The sequence below is a fragment of the Ambystoma mexicanum genome, chromosome 6p, assembly GCF_040938575.1.
Source record: "Ambystoma mexicanum isolate Mex_15411 chromosome 6p, UKY_AmexF1_1, whole genome shotgun sequence".
Taxonomy (NCBI): Eukaryota; Metazoa; Chordata; class Amphibia; order Caudata; family Ambystomatidae; genus Ambystoma; species Ambystoma mexicanum.
The window spans coordinates 618,025,879-618,050,116 of NC_090935.1; positions in this window are offsets into that span (position 1 = coordinate 618,025,879).

The window sequence follows — 24,238 nt, forward strand, 5'->3', positions numbered from 1 at the left end:
ATATGTTATATAGTCTGATCAAGGGACCTTGAATTCTAGTGGTTAATGCCACCACTCTCCCCGCCTTGTCACTGTGGTGAGACATCACATCTATGGGCAAACCCTTCAGTATCAATATTGCCACATTGCCAATATTTATCTATGAACTTCACCGCTGGACTGAGAAGAACTTGATAACACACCCCTCTCCTCTATTCATTAAAACAATTCTAAAGGATAAATTAAATCACTTCCTGAAGACTGAACTGTCTACACTTAGATTTATTGGTCCAAGCATGAAAAACAAAAATTCAGGGAAAGGCTGACGTTGTCACACGTGACCTGGGCTACATAGCAGCTATTCAATGACACCATTAGGGAATGGAGTTAAAGGAGGACAATATAAGACTACCAAACAGGTAGACGATGGAATTACCTGGGTACATTTCTTCCATAATTTCGATATGAAATATTTAGAACCAGATAAGAAAAGCAAAAGAGAAACTACCTGGTCTAACGGCAAGGTAAGCGACTGTTTAGACTAAGAGATCGATTCATGGAATTAATGTGCACTGAAAATTCCAGCGCAAGCGTGCGAAAGCGTGCGAATCGCAGCGCAAGTGCGAAAATCGCAGTGCAACCCGCGCACAGCGATTCATGGAAGTCCGTGCGCGTGTAAATCCATGGATGTGCGCTAAAATCCTGCGTGGCGCACGCGGGCGCACACGTCATCAAACAGCGTGCGCTACGTGCACAGCAAAAGCGCACTTAGCGCAGCGCACACAACAAAAGTAGGAGGAACACGGGGCGTAACACGCGGAATGGGGAACATCGCGTGAAAATGTGGGCGTTACGGGGGAAGTACAGGAGGCAAATGCACGGAACGCCCGCACGCGCGCCTACAATACGTATTCATGGAATCGAACGGGGCTAACGCGTGCGCCAAAAAAGTCCCGCTAATCCGGAAACACGTACGCCAGCAGGAAGCAGGCATATGTGGACCCGCGCAGCATAAAAGTGCGCACAAACAACAAACAAGCTCAGATGCTACGATGAATATACCGTTCCTCGCAGCAGTGGTCGTGGGATACCGCAGGAGGAGGAGGAGGATAGTCAGGGCCAGAATTTTTACACCCAGAACCAGCCTTTTTGGGATGCCTGATGACCAGGTGTATGGAAGGTACAGGTTTCCACCTCACATAATACTCAACCTGGTGAGTGAGTGGTAGGATGACTTCACATCACCCACCCTGTGCTCCCAAGCACTGAGCCCCTTGGAAAAGGTGCTCAATGTACTGCACTTCTTGGCTACTGGGTCATTTCAGCAGACAAGTGCCATAGTGGGGAGGGGTGTCACAGGCCACGCAGTCACGCTGCCTACACCAGGTCTTGGCCATCATGACTGCACGCCCCTCAGTCCGCAGGCACATATACCTGCCCAGAACACCTGCAGAAAGGCAGGCTGTTGCCCAGGATTTCTAAGGGGTGGCACACTTTCCCAAAGTGCTAGGTGCCATTTATTGCACCCATGTGGCTCTACGTCCTCCCAGGGCATCAGAGCACATCTATAGAAACCGCAAGCACTGGCATTCCATCAACGTGCAGGTAGTATGTGATGCCAAGGGAATCATCACCTCATTATATGCCAACTATCCAGGGTCCACCCATGACAGTTTCATATACAGAATGTCAACCCTAAACCGGGACCTAGAAGCTGGGCGGCATGGCGATACATGGCTGCTTGGTGAGTATAAATGCCACTGCACATGCCTGCATGTCAGATACTGAGTAATGTCACAACCCCACTAATGATACCCATCATCACGTCCCCAGGGGACAGTGCCTACTCTCTGAGCACCCACATGATGACGCCAATTTGGAACCCCACCACACCACCCGAGGTAAGATACAACACAGCCCATGTTGCAACCCGGGGCATAGTGGAGCGCACATTCGGAGTGCTCAAGTCACGCTTTCGCTCCCTTGACCATTCTGGTGGGCAGCTGCTATACGCTCTCCCAGTAGTGTGCAGGATCATAGTGGCAGCATGTGTCCTGCACAACGTTGCAACACGCCAGGACCTGCCGGTGGACATGGTGGTGCCCCCACATCCCCAACCACATGCACGGCCGCTGCGCATGGGAGGGGAAAGGGCACGTGGTGAGGCAGCCCGTACGCAGTTGGTGGCTAATTACTTCACCTAAAATCACACCCCTGTGGAATGCACACAGCCCTGGCATATACCAGCTGACAATCAATGATGATGACATAAGGGACAGTCAACTGTCACAACCATACCAGCCTGAGATTGGTCACCTGGAAGTGTTACATTGTGTGCATCCCTACCTACCCAAAGATGACCAATGCTGTGTCATTAAAAGACATACATTCATGCTACATGAATGACTACCCCCTATCAAAATATAACATGAAAATAGCATCATGTCACCCAACCCCTCCCCATCTCCGCCACCCAACACACCATGGCATGTCATGCAATGTGAAAGCAAACAAAGCAATGCACAAGACCTGACACAAGTGTCACAAAGTGCACTGTCCCAAATGGAAACAGCCCACAGACAATATGCTCCCAGTTATCAATAACAAACAGCAAACGTGACCAAATACTTACCACCAACACAATACAGCAACACAGCATGAAACATTGCAAAAACATGACAGTACAAAGTCAAAGTAGTGGCATATCGACCCCTTCCAACTGCAGAGTGTTGCTGCCACGCAAATGTGTCAGTGTACTGCATAAAACATGAACTCCATCTGCAAAGGAGATGGCCTTGTGAAGACATGAAGAAGGTACCTGCAAATTTTGAGGAAGACATGGATGCACAAGCACATATCAATACACCATGCAGTGTTAAATACAACAACAATACCCACTAGGGATGTCCACACAGTATGGACTACAGACTGCCCACACAGCTCATGGGAGCCCAATGTCACCGTGTAAGTCACTGTCACTTGGTCACACCCTTTGCAAGCCCATGGAAACGGGAAGCAGGAGGGACTTGGTCACACCCTTTGCAAGCCCATGGAAACGGGAAGCAGGAGGGGTGTGTGTGTCACGAACCCAAGCATCTAACCCAAACTCAGGACAAGCCTGCATGTGCCCAGCCAGAAAACACAGTGGATGTCCACGGAGCCACACAAGGCAACAAACACACTGTAAAAAAATAAAACAAAATATCAAAAATGGCCATGTGGGGGACAGGGGGCGGGGAGGCCACCCAGGAGGTTCGAGGACAGGATGCACACCAACACCCACCTGCTTGGATGTTGTGAAAAAAAATACCTCCAGGGGCTATGCCATTGTGGGAGAACTGCTGTCGGTCTCTTCACCCTCTGCTGCTGCATCAGGAGGTGGTGGTGCTATGGGAGGCATCCCACACAAAGCCCTGGTATGGTCCTCCATGGCAGCAAGCATGCGGGTTTTGAAGGTCTGATTCTGGAGGATGATAGTGCGGAGATCCCCATGCAGCACCTCACGGGTTGCCTGCATTTCTGCACGCATGGCCTCGCGTGATGGCCGGATCTCCTCATGGGTTGCCTGCAGCTCAGCTGAGAGCGAACGTGTGAGCTGCTCCAGCTGCTTTTCTGCCCTAAAATTTCGGGAAGCCTCAAGTTCAAGCAGAGTCTCCCTGATGTTATGGAGTTCTACCCTTAGGGCTTCCCTGTGGCCCTGTGACTCTATTGATATGGCTTTGCGCAGAGTCTCCAGTGCCGCCCGTCAGTCAATGTTGGACGCCAACATGTCTTCCCTATGTGATTGGCAAATGGAGTCTGTTGCCTGCTGTTGTTGCTCCATCTGCCTTTCAGGGGGGATAATGGAAGTGGCCACCCTCTCCATTGCCTGAGCCATCATTTCAACTGATGCTGCCTGTTGGGTTGCCATACCGTACATGGAGTTTTCCCATACAGTATTGCCTGGTGGCGCACGGCCACCGCGTCGGCGGGCACCACACCTGTTTGGGGCAAGGCGATCTGCACCTTGCTGTGCTGGCACTGCCTGAGGCTGCAGGACTGCATTCCCCCTCTGATCTGCTGGCCCAGGAACAGGATCAGATGTTGTGGAGAGTGACCCTGCATCCGTAACCGACCTACCAACACTGACATCCCCATAGAGGGTTCTACCCCTGGTGCAGGTGGGCTGGACAGAACAGAATCCCTGCCAGAAGCACTCACCTGCGACAGCACATAAGCCTCATCGTCCGATTCAGCACCTGAATAGAGGTTTGGGGAGGTGCACCCAGAGGCACCCCTGGACAGAATGGTCTGCAGTAAGATTGGGTTTTCACCCACCACCACACCACGTCCTCCACTGGTGCTCGGTCGTGGCTGAGATCCCTCCTGGGTCTGCACCATCTCCTCAACCTCACCGGCATCAAGTGCGTCATCACCTGCAAAAACATGAAATACAACAAATGCAAAGAGGCATGAGCACCATGGCACACACATAGGCCTGACAAGACAGAGATCCTGTACATGATTTACACATGTCCCACATGACTATAACTCTGGCATGCATGCACTGTCCATGAGTTGGAAGGGGAGGCAAAAAACAGACACTGAGGACACCAAGATGGAAATGCAACACACTTGCTGCATGGTGGGTAGAACTGGCATCACACATTAGCCTGTGAGTGGCATGTTCAATACACATACATGACACATGCCAGCACAGAGATGGCATGTAGCACAGCCATGGTACGTTACACAACTACAGCGATATGTCAGTGAATGAGTACTGTCACCCATCTATGTGAGATGGACATGATGAGATGAAAAATGCTAAATAGTGTGGCAAAAGATGCATGCGCCACACACTGAAACACATCCAGTGTACAATAATACAGTGATTGTAGGCAGATGTACACATCAATGGTTGGTCACTTTAACATGACAGCAAACAACTATCATGTTCCACATTCAAACAGGCCCCAAAAATGTATGTGAGCAGGCCAATACTCAATCAGCCTGAATGGTCTAATCATTCACATAACAAGGCAACAAATGTTGGACAATGTGGGGTGTAATCAATGACAGAAGCATGTCACATATGTGGCATTAGTGCTGAAAAATGCATAGCAAAAATGGGAGAATTGAAACAATCAGCCAGAATGAACACTGAAAAAATCTGAACAATGTTGTTGCAAGATGACAGGTCAAGGGCAACTGCAGTAATGTGGCGCTAATTGGCTACTGTGGGCAGAAGGGATACTGTCATACCCAAATCCAAGGCTTGTGAATGTATTGGAGGAAGCACATGGGTGACCCATTACACTCAGGAGTACACACCCTCACCTGGCACTCAATCAGAACCCGTCACCCAAACAACAAACATATGGATTACACACACAATCATGGGCACTCACCGGACAATGCGTCGTAATCAGGTAGGTCTCCCACGCCTTGGATCTGTTCCTCTGTGACGAAGGTTCCAGCAACAGACTCATGTTCAGTGAGGTGGTTGTCCTCTGGTGGAGACCCACCGCCAGTCACCAGAGTAGAGGCATGATTTAGGGCCAGCTTGTTCTTTGCGTTTCAGGTCATTCCACCGCTTGTAGCAATCATCAGCTGTGCACCTCACAAATCCAAGGGCACTAATGTGGTCCGCGATGGTCTGCCAGTGTGCGCTACGTTGACCAGGTATGGTCTTGCACCCTGCAGTCACCACCATTTCGCGGCTATGTTCCGACACATAGGCCACAAGTGCATCAAGTTCGGCGTCATTAAAGCTAGTCTTCCTCGACGTGCCGGAGTGTGTAGCCGTGTCTGGGGTCTCAGCCTGTAGTGCCAGAGCACCCTTCTTCTTCTTTTTCAAAGGTGGTCCAGATCCTGAGTGGCTTACGCCGCTCTGGTCAGTAGGGGCAGAAGCGCCGGTGGACTGTGTACTAGGAGTGTGTGAAGGCACAATGACCATAGGTCTTGGTGCAGGCATTGGCTGCTGGGTGATGTTGGCAGTGGCAACGTCGGTCTGATGGACCTGGACCGACACTGTCCCGGCTGGGAGACTCAGAGCTGGGGTGGATAGAGCTGCAGCTGCCCCTGCAGCCTCCCCACCCTGCCTACTTGGGGCAGCAGATGACATTGCTGCCCCAGATCCACGTGGCCTGGTGAGAACGACTTGCACCGCCACACGTGGCTTAGATTTGCTGACCTGGAAGTCAGCCTGGGAGTCTTCCTGTGCCGGTTCAGGTGCCACAATGGGCCGGTCCAACAAGGGCTGAGCAGGGATGGTGTCAGCTACGATTCCCACAACCATGGGGGGGTGGGGCATGGGTGTCCCTGATTGGTCCTCCACACATGGGGGTCTAGGGGCACCCTGCAAATCCTGGCCACGTCCCCTACCGCGCCCACCACGCCCACCTTTTGAAGGTCGGCCACCTTTGCCTCCCTTAACGCTTGGTCGCCTCCCAACCATGGCACTGATGTTGTTGTGCGTATGGGAGTAGCAGTAAACTATTGTCCTGGGCAATTGGGGGTGAAAGGGGTAGGGTACTAGATGGAATTCGTACCCTAGTGCTCTAGCAAGGCTGTCTGTGACCCCTGGGGGAAGATGACAGGTCAAGCAACGCACAGGCACCCCGAAAACAAAATGGAACATGCACGCAACCCCTCATTGACCAGGTGCGTGGAAAAATGAACCCCCACTACGCTGTGGCACCCAGAAACACAAAAATAAGCATACGCGTAATACACGCAGCCTACAATGACCTCTGAAGGGGAACGCGACACACGGGGCAAGCACAGTTGGTAAATACGTGCTCGACTCATCGTATGCCTGGAAAAAGAACGTGAAAAAGACGCGCGTGTGCGCGTTGGCAACACCCCCGCCAAAAGAAGAATTGTACGCTGTCTGAGGAAACAGGACAAAAGAAGAAGTGAACGCTGTTTGAGGAAACAGGGCCAACCAAAAACTTGAACGATGTCAGAGGTAACAGGGAGTACGGACTTGAAACGCTGTGAAGTAATCGCGTGTGAACCGACAAGAAGTACAAAATTCACCCACTCGCTCTCCACGAAAAGCACGTACAAGTAAATGGCGTCCTACACGTACCTTTTAAACCTGCCCACACGTACAACGTCACTTACCCGTGTACGCGCTAAGGCCCTTTCCTCCAATTACACGAGCTGACACTCGGACGTGCAGTTTTTGCACATGTACGATGAACATGCACCCGTGTTGAGGGAAACGCCCTTGTGCGTCACGTCACAGACGCGCTTATGCGCTAAAGGGCCTTTGGTCCAATGAATTTGCGTACGTGCGGTGTATTCACGTGCTGATTCACTATGCCCACGTCACGAGGGAAACGCCCATGCGCGTAACGTCACAGACGTGTGTAGGCCCTATCCTCGGATTACACGCATTCACACGCGGACGTGCAGTTTTTTCATGCACGCTGAACCACTATGCCCACGTCACGAGGGAAACGCCCGTGCGCGTAACGTCACAGACACTCTTACGCGCTAAGGGCCTTTCATCGAATTACACGCAGATGTGCAATTTTTTCCCGTGCCAAATCACTCCGTATCAAGCTGGCTATGCAACAACACTGCCCAGAAGGCCGAATTACTGGCCCCCAGATCCCCAAGCACGCTCTCACCTGCCATCTGCGGCTGCCTGCCTGCCTGCTGCCCACGTGCCCTGCTATTTGCTGCCTGCACATCAGCCATCTGCAGGGGTGCAGTTGTTGTGACCACCCCTGCTGGAACTGAAGATTCCTGACTGGGATACCATTGCTCCACAGGCCAGCCCCAGGACCCAGTTGCCCACCCACACCTGCCTCTGGGGTTGTCATGTCCGGCACGCCACCATCTGGCACCACTGGCAACCCCCAGCCAGAGAGGCAGAGGGCCACCAGCTTCAGTGCCAGGGAAGTTGGTGTCCTGGTGGAGCAAGTCCTGGGGCAGTATGATGCCCTCTTTGGAAGTTCTCGCGCCGACTATGAAGGACGGACCAGGATCTGGATGGACATCGTAACTGCCATCAACGAGGAGGGGGTGGCAGTCCGCGACATCAAACATGTCAAGAAGCGCTGGGAGGACTTCAGGTCCAGGACCCTCGACAAGGCCCGGCGCCTCTTGAAGGCAGCGGATGCCAAGGGGCGCCGGGGCCACCTGTCCGACCACCAAATGAGGGTCCTGGAATGCATATGACCAGCGCTCCACTTCCAGGTCCTTGAGAGGCAGACCCGTCTGGAGTCGAGCGGTAAGTGTACATGCATACTGATTGGACGCTGTGCTTGTCGTGGTGTGCCAGTAGTGTGCAGGTTGCACATGTGTTTTTGTAGGGCCATGTATGGATGTGTATGTACAGGGGCGTGAGGCTGACACATGCGAGTCCTCTCATGTGTGAGACACATGGATGGTGTATGTGTGGGTAAGCATGCAGGCCAAATGCAGATGTGGGAGCACACATGTTTGAATTACTGTGTATGTACGTTGGCATGGTTGTGGTGTCACACATGGATGTTGGATGCTGCTGCATGTATCTGCACTGTGTACATGTGCATGTGTGTATATTTGACAAGTGTGCAACTGTGATGCAACATGGATGCATGTGACACTGATATGTAGAAGGCTGAATGCCAGATGTGACATGGATGGCGATCTCATCACTGCGACAGTTGGTGGAGATGTACACATGCATGTAAGTGTGGTGGCGTGTGTGCATGTCTTGTGCACTCCCCGTGTTTCATGTGATGCCAGGCTCACCTTCGGCTGCTCATGGTGTTGTATGTGTATGGATGGTGCTGCCTGGTGCAATATTGCTGTGGAATTGCTCATGTGTGTGACTTGAAATGACATGTGTGTTGGGGATTGTGATACCATGTCTGAAGTTTGACACTGCCACTCATGTGCAACTGTCATGTGTGTATCAGTCCATTGTACAGTGCCCTGATGCCTGTGTCCTATCTCTCCCTGTGTGCAGCGTCAACTGATGAAGAGGGCGGAGAGGGTGCTGTGGAGGGCAATGCGGCAGGGATCGCACCGCCAGCCGGAGACGCAAGGCCCGGCTCCCCTCCTAGGTTGTCATCTCGTCAGGGAGTGAGGAGTCCGGTGCCGCGTCCCAGGCCGCAGCTGCCAAGGGTAGGTCCAAGAGGCGGAGGTCGGAGGCAGCAGAAGGGGCAGCTGAGACCCCACAGGGTCCGACGGAGGAAGATGGCAGAGAGTCATCCAGGTTGGTGGGGGGTTTGGTGGAGGAGGAGGCCGTGGAAGGGACAGACACGGGGTCTGGAGGTGGGGATTCCACTGGTGCTAGTGGTGCAGTGCTGGGACAGGAGGTAGCACAGGCCGCTGTGGAGGTGCCTGTGTGTAATCCTGTCCCAGATCCTGTGACTGCATCATCCTGCACCAGCAGGGATGCCTACGTCCAGACCCGTTTTCAGGGAGGGGATCCGCTTACAACAACTGGCCTTCCTCTCCCTGCAGACGTGGCTATCCGGGACCGGGTTGAGCCTGTCCTGAGTGGGATGGCGTTGCGTCAATGGGGCATGCGAGGTGACCTGCAGTGTTTTCGTGAGGACACTACACGTCATCTCGAATGCCTCGTTGACCGCGTTGACCTACTGGGACGGGTCACCAGGGCCGGATTCCTCCATTTGCTGGACCTTGTTCAGACCCCCTCCTCACCTGAACCCCCTATGCGCCAGTCGTCCTCCATGTCATCTTCCCACCCATGTATCACCTGGGTACCCTGTGGAGCTGCCTCTGACCCTGCAGCCAGGCTGGTGGAGGACACATCCCTGCCACAGTCGGGAGTCGGACATCCAGCAGGGGTGGCCACCTCAACAACTGCACCCCAGCCAGAGGACCAGAGGAGGACTTTAAGGCAGCAAGAGCCAAGGCACAGCAGCAGCAGCAACAAGGTGGGAGCCATGATGGCTCAGGGCCGTCAACATCAGAGGGGCAGGCATCGGCCAGAGGGCAGGAGGACCCAGGATTGGAAGTGGCTTCCGTGTGGCAGCGGTTGGGCCAGGCCATAGATGCGGAGCGGCAGCGTGCGGAAGAGGCACGGCTCACAATGGTCAGGACAGAGAACTCCATGCGGAGGGCAATGAGGTGGGCCGAGTGCCTTGAGGCAATTCGCAGGGAGTTGGAGGTTCACATGTCATCATCCCTGCGAACCCTCAGGGCCATGAGAGAGGACCGCCTCCGGGACATCGAGCAAGAGTTTGATGATGCACTGGCCCGGGAAATCGGGAAGTGAGCCGTCGGACTAGCCCGCTGCCATTGTAAATAGTTTTTAGAGTTAGGTTTCCTTTTCCTTTTCCTTTGATTTGTGGTGAATGGACAATGCCACACACATTTGTATATAGTTTTTTTATTAGGTAGTTTCTTAGGTAGGTTTCATTTCTTTCATTGGGCTCATGGACCCTTGACAATGGATTGTACATAGTTGGACAATGGATTATTTTGCACTTTTTCTTTTGATTTCACAATGGATCAATGGATTTTTCTTTTTACGTTTCCTTCGGATTTGCGTTGGTGGAGGGAGAGTTAGGACTATTTTTATTTCCAATTTCTTTGGATTGGTTATACTTTTCATTTACTCATCTTTTGCATGTGCTTTTCATTTCATGTTTGCTATTTTGTTATGCTTTCATTTCATTGCTTTATTTTTGTACATAATACATTTTGATATTTTATTTCCATGTGTGGGATTTGCTCATTGGGTTAATGCATGTGAAAATGTGGGTTTACACAATCAATGCCAACCAGTGTGTGTGTGTGACGGACATGTTTTGATGTACATAGTTGACTTTTGGTTTGTGTCTTGAGATAGGCATGTCAGTGTGGGGTGGATTGGGAAATCATTGCGTCTCAAGAATGGGGTGGCGTGCTGTGGTATTTTGGTGTAGAAGTGGGCCATGATTGTGCATCTTTATTTCATGTAGGGGGGACATGAGTGGGACATGAGGGGGGGCCTGCTGGCAGGTGCCCCTCACTGCTGGGGGGTGGGGGTGCTGGGGGACATGAGTGGGACATGAGTGGGGGCCTGCTGGCAGGTGCCCCTCACTGCTGGGGGTGGGGTGCTGGGGGACATGAGTGGGGACCTGCTGGCAGGTGCCCCTCACTGCTCGGGGTGGGGGTGCAGGGGGACATGGGTGGGGGCCTGCTGGCAGGTGCCCTTCACTGCTGGGGGGTGGGAGTGCTGGGGGACATGAGTGGGACATGAGGGGGGGCCTGCTGGCAGGTGTCCCTCACTGCTGGGGGGTGGGGATGCTGGGGGACATGAGTGGGACATGAGTGGGGGCCTGCTGGCAGGTGCCCCTCACTGCTGGGGGGTGGGGTGCAGGGGGACATGAGTGGGGGCCTGCTGGCAGGTGCCCCTCACTGCTGGGGGGTGGGGGTGCAGGGGGACATGAGTGGGGGCCTGCTGGCAGGTGCCCCTCACTGCTGGGGGGGGTGCTGGGGGACATGAGTGGGACATGAGTGGGGGCCTGCTGGCAGGTGGCCCTCACTGCAGTGGGGTCGGGGTGCAGGGGGACATGAGTGGGACATGAGTGGGGGTCTGCTAGCAGGTGCCCCTCACTGCTGGGGGGTGGGGTGCTGGGGGACGAGTGGGATATGATTGGGGGCCTGCTGGCAGGTGCCCCTCACTGCTGGGGGGTGGGGGTGCTGGGGGACATGAGTGGGACATGAGTGGGGCCTGCTGGCAGGTGCCCCTCACTGCTGGGGGGTGGGGGTGCAGGGGGACATGAGTGGGGGCCTGCTGGCAGGTGCCCCTCACTGCTGGGGGGTGGGGGTGCAGGGGGACATGAGTGGGACATGAGTGGGGGCCTGCTGGCAGGTGCCCCTCACTGCTGGGGGGTGGGGGTGCTAGGAGACATGAGTGGGACATGAGTGGGGGCCCGCTGGAAGGTGCCCCTCACTGCTGGGGGGTGGGGGTGCTAGGGGACATGAGTGGGGGCCTGCTGGAAGGTGCCCCTCACTGCTGGGGGGTGGGGGTGCTGGGGGACATGAGTGGGGGCCTGCTGGCAGGTGCCCTTCACTGCTGGGGGGTGGGGGTGCTGGGGGACATGAGTGGGGGCCTGCTGGCAGGTGCCCCTCACTGCTGGGGGTGGGGGTGCTGGGGGACATGAGTGGGACATGAGTGGGGGCCTGCTGGCAGGTGCCCCTCACTGCTGGGGGGTGGGGGTGTTGGGGGACATGAGTGGGGGCCTGCTGGCAGGTGCCCCTCACTGCTGGGGGACATGAGTGGGACATGAGTGGGGGCCTGCTGGCAGGTGCCCCTCACTGCTGGGGGACATGAGTGGGACATGAGTGGGGGCCTGCTGGCAGGTGCCCCTCACTGCTGGGGGGTGGGGATGCAGGGGGACATGAGTGGGGGTCTGCTGGCAGGTGCCCCTCACTGCTGGGCGGTGGGGGTGCAGGGGGACATGAGTGGGACATGAGTGGGGGCCTGCTGGCAGGTGCCCCTCACTGCTGGGGGTTGGGGGTGCTGGGGGACATGAGTGGGACATGAGTGGGGGCCTGCTGGCAGGTGTCCCTCACTGCTGGGGGGTGGGGGTGCTGGGGGACATGAGTTGGTAATCACTAGTGCAAGGTGACATGTGGCCTGGCTGGGGGCATGCCCATGGTGGATGGACTGCCTGCGGGACATGACCAGGGGTGCTGGGTAGTCCCCTGTGGTGTGGGTTGCCTGCAGGGTCCGTGGAGGGGGTAGAGGGCACACTTGTGAGAACCCACACTGCCAATTGACGTGTGGGACTCCCCGCGCACCCCCTGGATACACGTACCCCGCTCTGACAGCGAAAGCACGCGTGGAACTTCCCCCGTACCGCGTTATACACGTACCCCGCTTGCACAGGCCCAATCGCGTGTGAAACTTCCCGCGCACCCGAGTAATCCACGTAACCCGCTCGCACAGGCCCAATCACGTGTGAAACTTCCCGCGCACCCCAGTAATCCACGTAGTCCGCACACACAGGGCCTGCCGCGTGTGAAACTTCCCGCGCACCCCCCTAATCCACGTACCCCGCACGCACAGGGCCAATCGCGTGTGAAACTTCCCGCGCACCCCAGTGATCCACGTACCCCGCTCCCATAGGCTCAATCGCGTGTGATACTTCCCGCGCACCCCAGTAATCCACGTACCCCACTCGCACAGGCCCAATCGCGTGTGAAACTTCCCGCGCAACCCAGTAATCCACGTAGCCCGCACGCACAGGGCCTGCCAAGCGTGAAACTTCCCACGCACCCCCCAAATCCACGTACCCCGCATGCACAGGGCCAATCGCGTGTGAAACTTCCCGCGCACCCCAGTGATCCACGTACCCCGCTCCCACAGGCTCAATCGTGTGTGATACTTCCCGCGCACCCCAGTAATCCACGTACCCCACTCGCACAGGCCCAATCGCGTGTGATACTTCCCGCGCACCCCCCAAATCCATGTACCCCGCACGCACAGGGCCAATCGCGTGTGAAACTTCCCGCGCACCCCAGTAATACACGTACCCCGCTCGCAATGGGCCAATCGTGTGTGAAACTTCACGCAAACCCCAGTAATCCACGTAACCCGCTTGCACAGGCCCAATCGCGTGTGAGACTACCCGCGCAGCGGGGTACGTGTATTCGGAGGGGTGCGCGGGGAGTTTTACAGGCGTTTTCGTGGTTGTGAGCCTGTGTACGGGATTTGTGCAATGTACATGGCGCACGAGGAGAGGTTGGGGGCGTAACTGGCGCTGCTCCAGGGTCGCTGCGCCACTCTCCGACACTGCTGGTTTTGGATGTTAAAATCCATGAATACGCTGTGTGCGGAGATGGATTTTAGCGCACGCGGCTGGCGCAGAAAGTCGCACGCGCACACTGTGCGCCAGCCGCGTGCGCCACTTGTGCGCAGAATTCTATGAATTACCCCGTAAATGTTTGTGACCAGAGGGCTTGCATGACATATATCCTGTTTTGAACACATAGATACTTTGTTGAGTGATCACAAAGTAATAAAATGTAGATTAACCAGTAGGCCACACCTTAGTTGGCAAGAAGGAACTATCCAGAACATGCAAAGCTCCCTAGGCGGAAACAGGGTAGTGCAGACCGAACGGAACGTAGAGAAATTTGATAAAATGTTTAATCGCTTGCCACTAGATGGACAAGAGATTGCTCTAAATGGTTTGTGATAAGCAATATGTTGGGTATAATACAGAAAAATAATAGAAATTGGAAAGTGGCACAAAAGGCGGGGAAAATACATAATAATGTTTTGATAGCCAGATTAATAGTCAGAAAAAAGAACTGAGGGATAAGATAAGAACAATTAAAAAAAAGAGAACATGGAGGAAAGATGGAAGAAACAGGAAATATCATCACTAAATACCAAATATAAGAACTGGCTAAGAGCATATAAACAGAACATCAATAATGCGAATTGCCGTATTATATTTGTGCTCTTTAGGACCCGTGATTCAAAAAACTGTTGGTACTTGTGTCGACAATACATTTTAGATGAAAGAGGTACTGATATAAATGGGGTCGGACAAGAAATGTGGATAGAATATATTTCCCAACTCTTCTTTACAAAAAATAGTAGCAAAATTTACAGAATTGGAAGAGAGACGGGCCCACCTTTCCATTTGACCAACAAGATATCCTACAAGTAATTAAGAAAATGAAATCCTCCCGAGCACCTGGCCCGGACAGAGTGACAAGACAGGATGACAAGTATAGTCATCAAACGAAACCCTGATAAATGGGCATGGTTATTGTTCCACCTATTTTCATCTATTTGGGAAAGTGGAAAAATCCCGAAGAGCTGGCAAAAAACATTTTTGTCCCGATACACAAAAAAGGGGACAGAATGTCCAAAGACAATTATCGAATTTTGGCTATGGCAGACAGTAGCTGTAAAATCTTCTGCTCATTGCTATTAAAAAATATCAATAGGCGGAGCAAGGATAACCAACTACTGTCTATGCAACAAACAGGCTTTAGACAAGATAATAGCACCCTAGATAATCTGGTTACATTAAATTACATCATATCCGATACATTGGGCAAGAAAGGAACCAACCTATATGTGTGTTTTATAGAATATGATAAAGCTTTTGACAGCGTAAATAGGAAAAAACTGTGGGATAAATTGGCTAAATGGCGAATATGCCTGGTTATACTGCATTTCTTAAAAGAAATGTAGAGGGAAACCACAGCAGTAATATGCCTGGACAAAGGATCTAAATACTCCCCACCTATTAAAATTAATATGGGATTGAAACAAGGCTGCGTCACACCTCCAGTACTCTATAATCACTATGTCGCAGATATGTGGGAAAGATTTATGAATTTAAATAATTTCCCCCCAAAAATAGGAACAATGTTTATTGGCTGGTTAATGTATGCAGATGACACCGGTTTATTAGATAAGACACCGGTAGGCCTGCAACGAATGCTAAATGCGATCCAACAGTATTCAAAAGAAAACAACCTAAGCATTAATGTAGGAAAAACCAAGATTATGGTGCTTGAGGGGAACAAAAGTAGGCTATCTAAAATTCCCTATGTATAGAAAATTGACTCCAAATAATTGAGGCGATTGAAAACTACCCATTTTTAGGAATGCCTATCGTAAATATTCCCCCTCATAATTTCTATTTTGATATGATAGAGCTGAAAATAACCAAAAAATGGAATCTATTTCGAAGCTATATGAACAAGAAAGGGGGCTATTCAGTGGTAAGTCTTTTGGAAATCTATAAAACCTGCATAATTCTGGGGGCCTTATATGCCTTGGAAACTGTGGGGGGAAAAAGTATTGGGAATCTTGGAAAGATAGAAGGGAAAATGTGGAAAACAGCATTATGTTTACCTAGATCAATGCCAATTGAAGCAATCAGATGTGAATTGGGTATCACCTCACTAGAAACACTAAGGAAAGTAAACTGCTGTAAGATATATGTTAAAATGGTGGTTCAGAATAACAAAGAGGTAACTCTGATTAGCTTTATAGGAAAAGACATAGGCAAGATAGAAAAGGCTGATATATTTATCCAAGGTTTAAAATCCACAAGCCTTAGAAGTGAAATTACCCACAACGATTAGTGATAATTGGCCAATGTTTAAAGAGCTTAAAAAGAAAGCCCATATTTGGGATGCTTGTGCAAATCTAACTTATCTGAGCAAAAAGCAAAGGTATAAAATGTATTCAACACCAGGGTTAAAACTCTCTGTGCCTCGCAATTATTTAATAAAGGTCAGAAACAGAGAGTTTGTGAGATTTATAATAATGCTGCAGTTTAATATATTACCCTGCCATTAATATATTGATGCATGAACAGACATACCAAAAGAGAAACGATCATGTTGGTATGGTTGCAGAGAGATAGAAACTTCGAGGCACCTGTTAACAGAATGCCAAGAGCTTCAAAAATATTATGTGAAAGGTTATAAAGATCGCAAATGCAACATAAATATGATTGTAACGGACCAATTTTGGTCTCATATATATATATGGTAGACCCGTTGATGTATATAGGGGCAGCATTTTATATCTGGAAAAGAGTTGTGGTTGACAAAATACCTAAAGCACTGTAAGGATTGTGATTGGAATAGATGATAATGATGAATTTATGATTTTATATTAGAATTTTTAATAAGTAAGGAAATGCAGGGACTGTGATTTGATAATGAATGTATAAATGTATAATTGTAACTATGATTAATTATTGTAATTGCTGTCTTTCTCTTAGAATTCTGTTTTAGTGTATAAGGTTTTAACTAACCAATTTGCACTTTAAATAAATAAAAAAATAAAAAACATAGCAGCTATTTATCTTAAGCACCTTCATGTACCTCTTACATTTATGCATTTTTAAAGATTCCTACTCTCTGCATATTCTTTATGAATAACAGTATGGTTATTTAACCGGAGTTGCATCTCTAAAACAGCATGGCTCATTGATAATTCAGGTAAAAATGTGCTGCTGTGCTTGGGGCGCTTAGTTTTAAATACAATGTTATGCTATTCCATTCATGTTCATATACAGCGAAGTATGCCTGAAATCTCCACACACCTGGAATTTGATCTTGTTGTGAAGGTGACGCAATTCCTTCAGAAAGGCATGGCTCACTGGAGATATAGCTTGATAACTCCTTTCCAAGATAAAATACCTGTGCAATAAAAGGACATGTTTTGATGTACAGTGATGAGTCATTCGATCAAACACTCCCTGTATACATGTTAAGAACTGTCTCAGTGCCCTTACAGGACTACAAGATCTATTCACACCTAACATTTCGCAATTTGAAATGTGTGCCCTTTTCCAACAATCATCATCTATATTCTTTATGTAATGCATGAGAGCACAAAACAAACACAAGCACACATATAACAAACATCTGGATACATAAAAGACATAGAATCATATATAAGCAAGTCCTAAAAATCAGTTAATAGATTAAACCTGCATTAATAAAAAATGTATCCTAAATAATATGCAATACTGATTATGAGCTAAAATACACATCCACTTGTGAGGCAACCTGCGCTTCATTATCGAGAGAGGGTAAAACTAACCATCAAGTAGGGGTGAGATTTCCAACGAAGCATCATTTGAGTTCTCGGTGACAGCCTCTTGATATAAAAGCCACCCTCAAAGCGGCATTTGCCAGGCATTCTCTTATGTTTATCCCACATACTAAGCAGGAAGTACCCCTCATTAGACAGCACTACAAGTCGATTATAGCTGTCATTGCATGTTTTTTAAAAAATATAGCCCAGAAGCAGTACCTTTTTTGCCTGTATTTGCATTGGAACTGCTTACAGAAGTGTGCCTTAATAAACTCGGCAAAAGATTTAGGGACAGTTTCAGGGGTAGACCAGAATTCAGGGAGGCCAATGTTCTCCAGGTCCTTTTCATACAAGCAGTGAGGTGTAAACAGGGAAGGGCCTGAGCGGGCAAGTCCCCACTTATTAGACAATCCTGGCTACGCCTTATTGTCACGCATCAACCAAGCAACTCTGCTTGGCTGGTCTTCTTGACCCATAACGTCCAAAGAACCTGGAAATATACTCGAAGAGAATTCAGTGATCTACCCAGAACAGAAGAGACCTTTGTAGTCATTTGTTCGAAAGTGTGCTGATATTCAATTCTACCTAAGTGCCTCCAATGGAATGCACTATGGATACCCATCAGATGATAGAGGTACACATTTTTAGCTTTTACAAGTGTGAAGGGGTTGTGTATGCCCCAGATCTCAGCTCGAAAGGACACTGTTGCCTATGCCTTTGCTTTGTATACTGAAATGAGTTAATTTTACGACACCCTTTCTTCAATGAAGAAAAGAATCCCCAGATAATCAGATTATTGTGCCTTCTGAATGCTCATATCTACCTGCATAAGGGGGCATGCTTGTGAGCAGCCTTGCCTCATGACCAACACATTGGTCTTGGTGACATTAATTAGTAACCCTCTTTCCTGACAAACCCTCACTGGGCCACCACACTGGGCCACCAATAGGCAGAGAAGGGAACGGGATGTATGCCACTAGTACTGTGCCACCCAGAGCAAAACAAAAAAGGTGATGGCTGGAAGGATTAGAATAATTCCTAACCTAGGGCATCTCTCTGGGCAAAGCACCAGACCATCACTCTTCAGCCTACCAAGCCATTACAGAAAGGGGAAAGACCATATGCAAATCAGGCTTGGTCCCACCCCAAAAGAGGTAGTCCTGCCCAAACTGCTTGGTCACATCCCTTCTGCACAAGACGACAAGCAACCCTAGACATGTTTCGGCCTCATTGGGTGCTAGAGAGGTGTAGCTTGGGTCTCTAAGCCCAGCTGGCTCGGGGCCCACACCTGGGCATACCCGTCCCACTCAGGGTGACTATAGCAAAACATTACATTACATGGCATTCTCCTATTACATTGTTTTTTTTAGTGCCTCAGACGTATTGTATAAATATGTGTGCTACGCAATGAGAGAGGGAGTGTCCTTGGAAATGGGGTACTGTCCCCTGGAGAGGTCACTGGTCTCAGTCAAGTACCTTGGGGGTTGCAAGAATTAGGGCAGATTTTCTCTGGCTAAACTGGAAACCGTGCATGAATGATTTTAAGCAATGTTAAACGCTGGTTACAGCGTCTGCTTTCCGTGATGGGCAAAGTGGCACTCTTTAAAATGATCACCTTTGTTTAACTTCATTATATATTGCAGCCAATCCATAAAGGATTGCTAAGGTAGAATTTAAAAAAAAATGGAGATTAGTATTCCTACACTGTTATGAGGTAGTGGGTTTGAAGACTTTATGCCTCTGAGAAGGGGCATGGACCTACCAAACCTACACATATTTGTCTAGGCCTCACACAAGGCTGTCGCAAATGATTGAAAGGCTAGTATTCACATTAGAGAGGGAATGGATGGGATGGCATACACCAACGCAGGGAATTTATGGTAGATTTGATCTATGTATACCAGACATGCTGGTAGCCCAGACAGAAAATAGCAAGACACAGAAAGTGCTGGGATAGCAGGATCTCACTTTTACCACCCCTCCCCCTCCCCTCTGCATGTGGTCTAGTCCCTCACTAAAAAAACTCCACATCCTGCCGTGCAGTAAATACTGGGATGCACATGGGATTAGGAAGGTTGGGGTGTTTGTTTGAGATGGTCAGCTATATTCCTTTGCAGAGTTACTGGAGAAGGGTTTTACCAATATTTGCAGTGCAGTCCACGCTCAGTTGAAGGGCGATTCGATTTCCCCTGAGGCATTTCGCATGGAACAGTTGGCGACGGGGTGGCGATTCCCAGTAAATATAGAGTGGTTCTAAACAAAGCGATTGTAAAAAAACACCAGGGAGCCTCGGCAACGCATGCACGACAGAGCTAGGGGTCCTGAGGGAGAGGACTGGTCGGGGGAATTATGGGCATCGAAGGAGATAGTGATCTTTTCCCAAACACGTCTGATGCAGTTTAAAACAACTATATACTAATTCTCTGAGAAATGTACGAGGATGCGCGAGTTGGACGAAACACCGTATAAAACGCGAGGGGAGAATAGACTCATGTCTGGACTGCTGATCTTCCCAACTACAGAAGTAGTAGGGCGCAATTTCTGCAGAAATACATTCCGTCTTGAACTGGCATCTTTGCCTGGGGCCAGGGTTGGCACTGCTGGGGATATGGGGGCGGGGACATACTTGTGATAGGTAAGAGAAGTTGTTTATTGCCAGATCGATTGGATTTGAAAGGCTAATATATGAACAAAGAGGATTAATTTCCCAAATAAACATAATACGATATGGGGGAAATGGCAGCACACATTATGATCAGTACAGCAAAAGAGCAGGAACATCATGAGATGCTCTGAGATGTTGCCTGCCAGAAAGGTGCGCATGGGAATAGACTGCGGGTTTTGTTTATTGTGCCACCTTATGTACTATTTGCACAAGCATTATACCTAGAAGGGCATTTGGAGGAAAGCTGAAGTTTGGGGCAAAGTGACTAATGTATTATGTAACTTTTCTTTATACTATGCTAAAATGTGTTGTATCGTGCTTGGTGTGAAAGCCGGTGCTAGGGAATGCATGAGAGATTGCTGATGTGGCTGAGAGAATGTTTGGTTGGGAGTTTTGTAATGCCTGTCGTGAAGGTTCTCGGGGATGTCAGTTGGAGAGGCCCAGCCTGGGGGATCGGATCCAGTGGTTCATGTCTACCATCTTAAGTGTAACTGGAATAAGGCTTACCTGTGGAACCTACCCAAGATAACTAAGGACCTTTGATTATTACACTGGGGACGAGTTTTCAAAGAAAGGAAAATAACCTACTTGGAAAAGAGAAGATAAAGGCGACCAGTCTGCTGCAGGGGTGCAGAGAAGTGGGAAAGGAACCACTGCCCCCACACAAGTAAGTCCCATCACCCAGGGCGGAGAGAGAACATAAGGGTAGACTTTCAAGTTACAGAGGGTTAACCAGAGCCAGGAGAAAGGGGCAGCTGCAGCTTTAGCATGCCCCAGAGAGAAGATTGAGGGAGAGCTGATGGTCATTTGTCTAGTGCTGAATAAGCAGCACATCCTCTACCCCAGGATAAAGAAAGGGGGGCAGCTACTTTCAGCAACCCATGAGCAAATATTAGGGGGAGCTGTGCCCCAACAATAAGTGCCTGGGAAAAGAAGAAGGAAATAAGGGGTGCTGGAAGTGAACTTTGACATTCCTTGTGGAAGGTGTAAGGGGAGTTGCGCCTGGCACAGTGTAGGCCCAGGAAAAACAAAAGTAATCGGAGAACTACAGGGTAAAGGACTGTGGCTAGAAGATTACGGGCCATCAACTGTGCAGAGAGCATATGACACGTGTGCCGACTGCGCACCCGAGGCGAGGTCGCCTGGTTTTGCAGTACAGCTAAGTAAGGAGTGCTGTATGTGGAAGATAGTTAACCCTAGCAACCTACCCGTGCGAGAAGCGATGGCGCAGCAGGCCTAGAGGATGTTTCTTCATGGGAATTGCGAGAGGGACGTGTCGGAGCGGCGGTTGTGTTAAGTTTACAATTACGATATATATATACGGATACAAGATCGGTTGTTCTTTTAGTTTGTTTATTCATAAGAGAGTTCCCCCGGCCTCGGCACAACGTCTCCTCACCCGAGAACTGAATCCCACGTTCCAGGAGATGTCGCACCGAACCCGGGTATGGGTTCTAGAATTAACAACATCACAACATCTCCCCTCCTCAACAACAAAAAAAAAATGAACAGTAACATGGACAACTTGTCAAAGAATGAGAACATTAAATAATAATGTAAATACTTGAAAGGATACAGAACATGGAATCTTCCTTGAATTTGTTAATACTCCAGTACAGTCACATGTTTGCTAATAATAATATATATAATCTTCCTTGACACATGGCGTCCTTTTCCTGGTTTTCATTCCAGAGCCATCATTATCTATGCTGTCTCTATGGCATGCCATTTTGGATGATGGTGGCTCGACTTCCACCTGGACACCTCTCCCTTCCATCCTTTCATTGTAATCCATCATCCGTTTTATTTTCTCATCAGACCTGACAATGTCATCACATGACCACCTGCTTCCGTCTTCTAATGTCACAGACTTATTAGAACAATCTACAACTCTTTGTGGATAACGATACTTAGATTCACCTTTCATGACTCTTCTTGGTTCTCTCACTTGAATCCATTCTCCAACTTTAGTCTTGCTCTCTACTGCACTTTTTTTTTGTCATAATATTTCTTGTATTTCTCTTGTTTATCCTTCACTCTCCTAATGACTGCTTCCATATCCACCATTTTAGTCTTATTTGACATCAACCAAGCTGGCCTCAACATGTTATTGGCAACTCTTCCCCTCATCATGGTGAATGGTTCTTCCTCTGTTGTAGAATGTGGCGTGAATCTATAAGTGATTAAAGCTTCCTTGAGAGTTTCTCTCCATGGCTTATTGTTTACTATAGCCAATTGAATGGTATCTTTAATGAAACGATTCATTCTCTCCACTAGTCCATTCCCCATGGGATGATACAAAGCCGTGGTCTTGTGTTTGATAGCTCTCTCTTTGAGAAACTTTTGTATCTCAATCGACATGAATTGTGCACCGTTATCTGATATTAACTCTAAAGGCTCTCCTTCCCCGTTAAAAATTTCTTCAAGAAATTTCTTGACTTTCATGGCTGACACAGATTCCTCCATAATACCACATTCTATCAACTTTGATGTATAATCAACCAAAACAATAATATAAATTTTGTGAGGTTCCAAAATCTCATATGGACCTGCTATATCAATAGCCAATTTCGTCCAAACAGAATCCGATATGGAAACAGGCTGTAAGGGTGTGGCTCTGGTGATCCTTCCTTTGTCGCTAACTGCACATGCAGAGCATTCTTTAACAATATTTTCAATTTCACTCCACATATTTGGCCACCAAAAAGTTTCTCTTACTCTCCTTTTTGTAAGGTTTCTGCCTATATGTCCCTCATGTGCTATTTCCATTATCTTCTCTCTCAAACTCGAGGGTGGAACTATTCGATCTCCACGAAATATACAGACTTCATCACAAGACATTTCATCCTTCTTATCCTGCCAAGCTAAAACTTCATTGTCCATTTCTTTCCAATCACTTTTAATAGCTTTTCTTAGCTTCACCTGTTCTTCATCCATCCCACTGGCTTGGATCCAATCTTCCTTAGTAAAACTAGGATGTATTTGTGCTATCATACTGTCCATCTCCACTTCTTCTTCTTTGGCCTCCTCATCTATCGAGGAACACGGCAAACGAGAAAAACAGTCAGCAACCATGTTAGTTCTGCCTGGAGTGAAGCTAACAGTCACATTGTATTGCATTATGATCAGAATCCACCTTCTGATCCGAGGAGACATCAAATGCGAATTTTTCGGACTCAAGATATGAATCAAGGGTTTATGATCAGTCTTGATCTCAATGGGACTCCCCCATATTAAACCTTTGAAGTGTTCCAGAATCCACATTACTGCCAAAGCTTATTTTTCTATAGTGGAATAATTCTTTTCAGCATCTCTTAAAGATCTGGAAGCAAAAGCAATTGGAACTGCCAGTCTATGTTGAATTTGTTCTAGTAGACCTCCTAGTCCCACATTGCTGGCATCAACTGATATGATGGATTTAGCCCTACAGTCAAACATCTTCAAAGCGGGGGCTTTGTTTATCAATGTCTTGATGGTATCCAATTCACTTTTGCATTCGGCTGACCACTCAAATTTAACACCTTTTTTCATCAAACTCCTCATACAATTCGTTCTGTCCGTGTAGTGATCAATGAATTTGGAATAATACTCCGTCAAGCCCAACAAGCTCCTCAACTGGTCTTTGTTTGATGGTTCCGGAAAATTGAGTATGGTATCCACCAGACCCTCCTTGGGTCTTATTCCTTCACTATCGATACAATGGCCCAAATAGGTTACTTCTTTTTTTTTTTTATTTTGCATTTTTCAATTTTTAATGTGAGTCCTTTCTGTTGTAATATTTGCAAAACTCCAATAAGTTTGGCATCATGATCTTCTTCCGACATAGCTGAAATCAAAATATCATCCTGAAAAAAATATACGTCACTTAAGCCTTCAAACAAGATTTGCATTAGTCTTTGAAAAACAGCAGCTGCAGATGCCAATCCGAATGGCATCCTCTTGAATTGAAAAGCACCCAACGGAGTTATGAAGGATGTGGGATGTCTAGATTCTTCCTCTAACACAATCTGATGATATGCAGAAGATAAATCAAGCGTGGTAAAGTATTTGGCAGGTTCCATTGTTGA